The sequence below is a fragment of the Callospermophilus lateralis genome, chromosome 5 (genome assembly GCF_048772815.1).
Source record: "Callospermophilus lateralis isolate mCalLat2 chromosome 5, mCalLat2.hap1, whole genome shotgun sequence".
NCBI lineage: Eukaryota > Metazoa > Chordata > Mammalia > Rodentia > Sciuridae > Callospermophilus > Callospermophilus lateralis.
This window is the reverse complement of record NC_135309.1, coordinates 77211006-77219138: the sequence shown is the minus strand read 5'-3', so window position 1 is coordinate 77219138 and position 8133 is coordinate 77211006.

The following is an 8133-nucleotide window of genomic DNA, read 5'->3' as shown; positions in this document are numbered from 1 at the left end:
AAATCCAATCAAATGCAGTTTCATTGCCATTGATGCAGCAGCTACAAAGTGAATGAAAACCACTGAAACACCTGCACAGGTGCATTGCAACATCTCCAGTGTGTCTCCATTTCAACTTCCCCTCTCTCACCTTGGATGAAGCAATCATGGCCATTGACGTGTTGAATACGCAACTTTCTCAATTGTGAAGACAAAGTAAAGGCCACTGTTTCAGCTTAGTAAAAACATTAATATGGCCAAACTCTTTCTTTATTTAACAGAGAAACAATGCCAAGAAGAGTATCTTCTGAGGCGTAATCTTCCCACAAAATTTCGGTGCACTTGAGTAAATTGTAAGGAGTTCATTTTACTTTTCATTTTACTGCTTCATTTTACTTTTATGAAGTTAGTTTTAAGTGTTTCATAAATTTCTAAATATTTTAAATTAGAAGATATTTAGATCCATCTTTGTTTTATGTTATAATTTATAAAGGTAGTGGGCTTATGTTAAAACTTTTCATCTCCTAAAATCACAATTTTATAATATGTTAAGTTCTTAGCAAAATACCTCAAACCTTTGTGTGTATTAGATATCAATTTCAAAACAAAGAAATCATAATTTAAAACACAAGTTTCAAAGCATTACAAGTTAGGCTGAAGTTTTCTTTTGCTTGTTTGTTTCATTAACCCCAAGGCAATTTCCCTCTATCTTGGTTAAAAAAAAAAAATCAAAGCTGAAACCATGGCTTTCATGATTATAAGATCTGGCCCAAATCTACCTCTCCAATTTGATCTCCTTCTCATTCCTGTGGGGCCTTATCTCCAGCTCTGCAGAATTCTTTGCTTTTCTTCAAACATCCTAAACTTACTCCTATCCTGTCATCATGTTAGGCTGGATTACTCTACAATAATTTATAACTCCAAAACCTCCAACTCTCATAACAGAAGGCTTTGTCTTCTCAGATCCATCATCCTTATTAAAGGAGTCCAGAGTGAAAGAGGAACCACTTTTTTTTTTTAACATTCATTATTATTCAAAAGGGGGATGATTATTATTATTCCAAGTCAACAAGTAAATGCTTCAGCCCAGAAGGAACACACATCATCTCCACTCAAAAGCATTGGCCAAAATTATCCATAGGACCACAAAACAGTGAGGCCAGAAAATACAATGTTAGTATGTGTTTAAAGCAGGGAAAAGGAGAAATATAGCAAGGAGCAAAAATGGTAATCCTAGAGATTTCTTATTTGCTGTTTACCTTGCCTGGAAAGTCTCCCACTACCCCCCAAAAGGCAAATGACTCACTTTTCACTCCATTTAAATCTCTGTTGAAATCTTTAGAGAGGCCATCACTGCTGACTTGATTTAAGATGAATTTATATCTGTCTCTTCACCATGTTTTATTTTTGTTCTTCACCTACTCCTACCTGAAATTATATATTTTTTGTTGCTTGTCTTAAGCACACATATTAATTTTAATATGTAGAATGCTTTAGTTTCTGTAATATTCATTGGTTCATTGATATATCCCCAGTGATTAAGGATATCTCCTTATACATATGAAAATATGTATATGTGTATGTGTTGAAATGCCAGTTTCATATATATACTTCAATGACACAAACTTAATCTCACATATTTTAAATATAAAAAGAGAATTCAGTTTCTGAAATTTTATAAAATCAGATTTTCCTCATGAGGCTCCCTCTACTGGTTTTCTTGGGGAAGGGCAAAGATCAGGTTCACTAACTCAGGTTTAAAATTACCCAAATCTAGGAAAACAAGAGATCTTTTAAATATAAACTTGTTTTCTTTGGGAAACTTCTTTGCCTTCCAGGTTCATCTTCCCTTCTTCCTATTTTCCAAAATGGCCTGTGGTTATATAGGGAGGAGTAGAGCCTATAAGGGTAGACAGAAGCCTGGGTCCTTAAATCCTCCCACAGTCCTCTGACACTTCCCTGACCTTTTTTTTTTAATTTAATTTGTCATGTATGACAGCAGAATGCATTACAATTAATATTATACATATAGAGCACAATTTTTCATATCTCTGGTTGTACAGAAAGTAGAGTCAAGAACTAGTATGCTTTCTTTACTAATGTGTCCTGAAGGTGGATCTCTCTCTCTCTCTCTCTCTCTCTCTCTCTCTCTCTCTCTCTCTCTCTCTCTCTCTGTCTCTCTGGCTGTTGCTTTTGATATGCTAATACCAGAGATCTGACTTTCAGTATTTGCTTCTGACCTCATCCTAACGATTGCAGGTGTAATTGGAAATGGTTGTGTCTAATCCCTCTCCTGGAGGAATTTAACAGTCCTGAGTAGTCTGGGAGTTGATGCTACTCACCTGCTCACTTTCCTTGTCTATCTGGATGCTTCTACACCATGACCTCCCCACACACATACCTTGCTCTTCAAGCACCCTCATTTCTATCTTTTTCTCTGACTTTCCACAATATCTCTTCTTGGAATAGTTTGGAAGAAACTGTGTCTGCTATTCATGGCTTCTTTACAGTGAAGCCTCTGATTGGGAAGCCAAATGAAAATTTGGAGCTAGAGATGAACAGATTGGCCCATTTTAGTTTCTATTTCTTCATAATTTTAAGCACTATTCAAAGCATTACTGGATTTTGGTTCTCTAGGTTTTTTTTTTTTTTTTTTTTTTTTTTTTTTTTTTTTTTTTTTTTTAATATAAAGTCTCACTGGTGATTTTGAGAGGTTTGATCTCTACCTTATTCATTCATTCATGAAAAAAGGATTCTCCTTTCCTAAAAATAGAGTCAGCTTGGGAAATTTCATTGGACAGTTGGGTACACAAGGTTCTTTCAACTAAAAAAAAAAAAAAATGCTTCGGAAATACATATTTATTTTTGACTTTTCAATGAAACAGCAATAAAAAAAAATAACAAGGCACTAGGTATTATGTAAATAGGTCCCTTAGCTAGAATGATTGGATGGAAAAGTGAGCTTGAATAAACATTAAAGCCAAATTATCCCTGAAATTTATGTCACCATGAAAAATGCATGTAGTTCAAAAATACCCGAATCATCAGCAGAACTTACAAAACTATACAAATATGTGAATTTATGGTATAGAACATGATAATTTAAAATGCATTTTGCTCTAAGTTTTCAAACACATCCTAGGCCAGAGAAAACAAGTAGAACTGGTACAAGAAAACTCATGAATTTGTAAGTCTCCAGTGGCTAACTAAGGTGGAAAAGTACAGAGTGAGCTAAATTTACTATGGAGCAGTGGCAGAGTAGATTTTCATGACTCCCTATCTTCTTCTGTATTTAGCCCACAGGGGCGGGGGTAAGAGTCATTGATTAATCATGGGTAAAACAAACAGGACTCTTCATGTCCCACTTCCACAAACTGAGATGTGAGGAGCAATGAGGAGCCTTCCTGAGACCTCTGGTGCTTTTATCACTGACCCAAAGATACAGTTTAGTGTATGAGCAGTTTGGAATAAAATTTTGAAGGCAAACCCAAAAGCAACCCTCAGGCAGTTAACTTTGAAATCCGAAAGTTCAGTGAAACTATGGAACAATTGTTCTCAACCAGGAGCAATTTTGCCCCCCAGGGTACTTTTGTTGTTACAACAGGCAGCAGCAGGAGTGAGGGGATGGGGCTATTACTGGTATCTAGTGCCTAGAGACCAGAGATGCTACTAAAAAGCACAGAAAACCCATCACATTAAATAACTTTCTAGCCCCAAATGTCAGAAAAACCCTGCAATAGAACCATGGGATGTGAACGCAGTGGTATAATTAAGGCGGCATAAGAGGGGAAGAAGGAGTATCTACCATATGTGTTTTAAGCAATACCGTGCAAGAATTTGTGAATTTGTGGATGCATTATAAATTTCTTTGGACTTGTTGATATAAAAAATTTAAAGTATGAGGAAAAAACACTGAAAAGGTAATTCAATAATAGAGAGTTACAAAGAGGGTTGTTACTAGTAGGAACAAAAGAATCAATTATTTGAATTAGAATTTCTATACGTTACTATAAAATTTCTAAAATTAATGATGCTAGTTATTTTTGTCTGTTATCCCCACATCTCTTTTCCCTAAATACACTCACCAATGCTAGAGTAATTATATTTTTTTCAGGTATTTTCTTTCTTAAACATGTCTCCAGTATGCCCACAAACCTATGTGAATCATACTATTTGCCCTTATTTTAAAATCACAATAGGATAAATACTCATTTTTATGCTTGTATTACTCAGAATTTATTATTTTGTTTCTCCCCTTTCCCCCTAATATATACTTTTTAATTTTCAACACTCTAATAATTAAACAGCCTAAAAGTCCCTTAAGTAATTCATTCTCTATATGTTAAAAGGTCAATGAAATAGCTTGTGTAAAAAAGAAGTTGCTTTGATGGTTACTAAGAGAAAACTACAGAATCTATAATAAGTGAAGGGAGGAAACCCTTGGTTTGCTCTTTCAAAACAGAAATAAACATAATGGTAAAGTAGCATGGAAACAAGTTTTAGTTCAAAGGGAATTTAGACCTGAGGGAGGCTAAACACTTCCTAAAAGAGGCACTTAACAGTAAATAAGAGCTGTAAAGGGTAAATAGACAAGAATATCTTTCTCTTTCTCTTTCTTCCTCCTGTCAAAGTGGAAAACAAATAACAAAGAATGAGAAAACATAAGATAAAGGGGGAAAAAAGAGTAGCTGAAAGGCTCCGTTTGGTATCAACACAGTCCCAGACTCATAGACCCCTTTGTGAATTTTAAAGCAAAGTTAATACTAAATGTAAATGACAAATATCCAGTTGAGTTTGTGTTAAATTGAGCACTTAATGGAAAAAATGAAAATTTGTTCTAAAAATGACTTGTAGTGAAGTTTCTTTTTCAGCCATTTACATTAACTTTAAAAAAATGATTTTTTTCTTCCAAACTCCTGCGTGTGTGTGTGTGTGTGTGTGTGTGTGTGTGTGTGTGTGTGTTGGTAGAGTTGCAGAAAGAGCCGAGAAAAGGGCCTATGATGCAAAATGAAAGAAAGGGGGGTAACTTTATGACATAGTCTCTAATATGTCACAGGCATTATGCTGCACATTCTTTCCAGTTATTTAACTAGTGACAGCTCCAAACCTACGCTTTTGTCCTTTGCTGTGTGATGCTGGGAAACGAGAGCACATGTACGAGAATGGAGAGGATGAAGAAATGATTCTTCCAATTGCTTTTCTCTTCCTGCAAGTGTAGTCTTAAAAGTAGACAGTTTGTTCAGGTTTCCATTTTTTCCCTGGGCTCCCAGAAGCACCTGTTGTGTCCCTCAGAAGTGTCAGCAATAGCTAGGCAGTGTCCCCCCCATCAACGGCCTGAGCCCTACTGTGTGAGGTGTCTCCTCTAATCCCTACATTCTGATAATCCCATTCTTTTTGATTCCATGGACTAGGAATGGTAGCAGTTTTCTCCAGTTACTGTTTCTGTATTGTTTCTATGTTCCTTTCTCATTTTCTCAGTTCTCGAACACCTTTTAGAATAATTGTTGACATCAATTCTGTTAAAATGATTGATGAGAGTTTTTTCCTAATTACCTTCTGATTGATGGCAATCTTTATATTAATTATATCCATTTTATAAATTAGCAAAATGAAGTACAAAGGGTTCAGTGACTGCCTATTATATCATAGCTAACCAGAGGTAAAACTAGGATGTAGATCCATATTTACAAGCACAATCTTTGCTAATATTTCAAGAAGAGTCAGAGACATAAGACAACAGTGAGAAATGTTTTATTGCTAAATAAAAATGAATAATTTAAGAATTAAAGTATAAGTATTTTAACCATTTCTTTCTTCATATATGATTTTTTTTCTCTCTTCTAAATCACCATTTACTGAGAGCAAAGCAGTTATTAAAACAAAGATATGAATCCATAAAGATAAAAGATGATAGTGTGTTGGAAATACTAACACAACTGTGGAGGTTAGAAAGCAGTTAAACAAGCAAGAACAAATCTAAGCAGAGAACAGCAAAATAAACCAAAGTCAGTAGTGCGAAAGTCTTAAGGCAGACAAGATTGTGTCTCAAAATGCCAGAAAGTTTCAGAAATGGAGGGACCAGGTTTCTTTTCATGAATTTGGTGCTGAAAACAGCAGGGTTTGTTGAAATTCTTACAAGTAGCAGTCATATGCTAGAGTCCCTTCCCTTCAATTTGTAACTCAGTGGTTACATCTGCCTGTAAACCAATAGAAAGATTATCACTTAAAAAAGCAGCCAGGGTTTGGTAAAGCTCATGTTATTAGTGGTTCTTAACAAGAGAGTGGTTTGGATGGAAGGATGAGAGTATCTGGGACTTCCATAGGTTTAGAACTCAGTGATGGGAAGGGTTCTAGAAGATGATGAACAGCTGAAGCTTTTGGAGGAAAAGAGATTCAGAGAAATGGAACTGGCTGGTCTTCATTAAGAGAGATGGAACTGGCTCATTTTCATTAAGAGAGATTTATTTTCACGTGTAAATAAAGCAATAGTTGAAGGAAATTTTATTTGTAACAACTTGAATATTCTCTGTAGAAGGACACAAGGATAACACAAAATGGGAATAAAAACCAAGTTTGAATCAGCTATATGTGAATGAAAACAGAAACTCACCCCCAAGATTTTTCTACCACATATTTTGTTATTTTAAACAAATAATGATACCTTAAACTCACATAATATAGGTCACAAATTTGTGGTCCATGTGTCAAACTTAAACTAAAATATGATTTTAAAAAATTATTTGCCATTGGCACCAAAACAGACATGAAGACCAATGGAATTAGAAAACAGAGACAAATCCCCATAGATACAATCATCTGATATTAAAAAAAAAAAAAAAGAATTTCAAAAGAAATATTCAAAACATACATTGGAGAAAAGATAAGCTTTCTAACAAATGGTGCTGAGATTTCCCTATTTAGAGGAATGGACCTACATCCCTATCTCTCATCCTGAGCAAAAATCAACTCAAAATGCATCAAAGACCTAGGAATTAAACCAGAAACTTTGTAATTTCTAAAAGGCTCAATACTCCAATATATTAGCACAGGCACCAACTTCCTGAACAAGACTCCTAAAGCAAAAGAAAGAAAACCAAGAATCATTAAGAGGGATGGCATCAACTTAAAAAGCTTCTACCCAGGAAGGAAACAAGAGCATGAAGAGAGCCTACAGAACAGGGAATGGGCCTTCTACTCCTCAGACAGGGGACTGATATTCAGACTGTATAAAAGCTAAAAAAAAAAAAAAAAAGACAAAAAAAGAACCAATCCAATTTATAAATGGGCAAAATAACAAATGAGATACTTCTCAAAAGAAAAAATTCAAATAGCCAAGAAATATATGAAAAAACGATCAACGTCTCTAGCAATCAAGGAAATGCAAATCAAAGCTGCACTAAGATTCTATCTTACTCCAGTCAGAATGGCAATTATCAAGAACACAAATAATAGTAAATGCTATTGAGGATATGAGGGGAAAGGTGTATTCATACAATGTTGGTGGAACTGCAAATTAGTACGACCTCTCTGGAAAGCAGTATGGAGAATACTCAAAAAAGTAGGGATGCAGTCTGGGGCTGCGGCTCAGCATTAGAGCGCTGGCCTAGCATACGTGAGGCCCCGGCTTCAATCCTCAACACCACATAAAAAATAAATAAATAAAATAAAGGTTTTGTGTTCAACTACAAAAAATAAATAAATAAATAAAATTAAAAGTAGGGATGGAACTACCTCATACCCAGCTATTCCACTCCTTGGTATATATCCAACAGATCTAAAATCAGCATTCTATAGGGATACAGCCACAGCAATATTTATAACAGCACACTTTACAACAACCAAGGGAACCAAGTTAGATGCCTGTCAATAGATAAATGGATTAAGAAAATGTCATATGTATATACAGCCGAGTTTTACTCATCCATAAAAAAGAATGAAATTATAGCATTTGCTGATAAATAGATGGAACTGGAGAGAATCATGCTATGTGAAATAAGCCAGACCCAGAAAATCAAGAATTGAAATTTTTTTCTCTTACATGCAAAACGTAACCCAAAATAAGTGTGTGGGGGGAATCCCATACAAATAGAAGATTAATGGAGTAAAGGAAGTGGATTGAAGGCAGAGGAGGAGGGACAGGAAAAGGGAAGAACA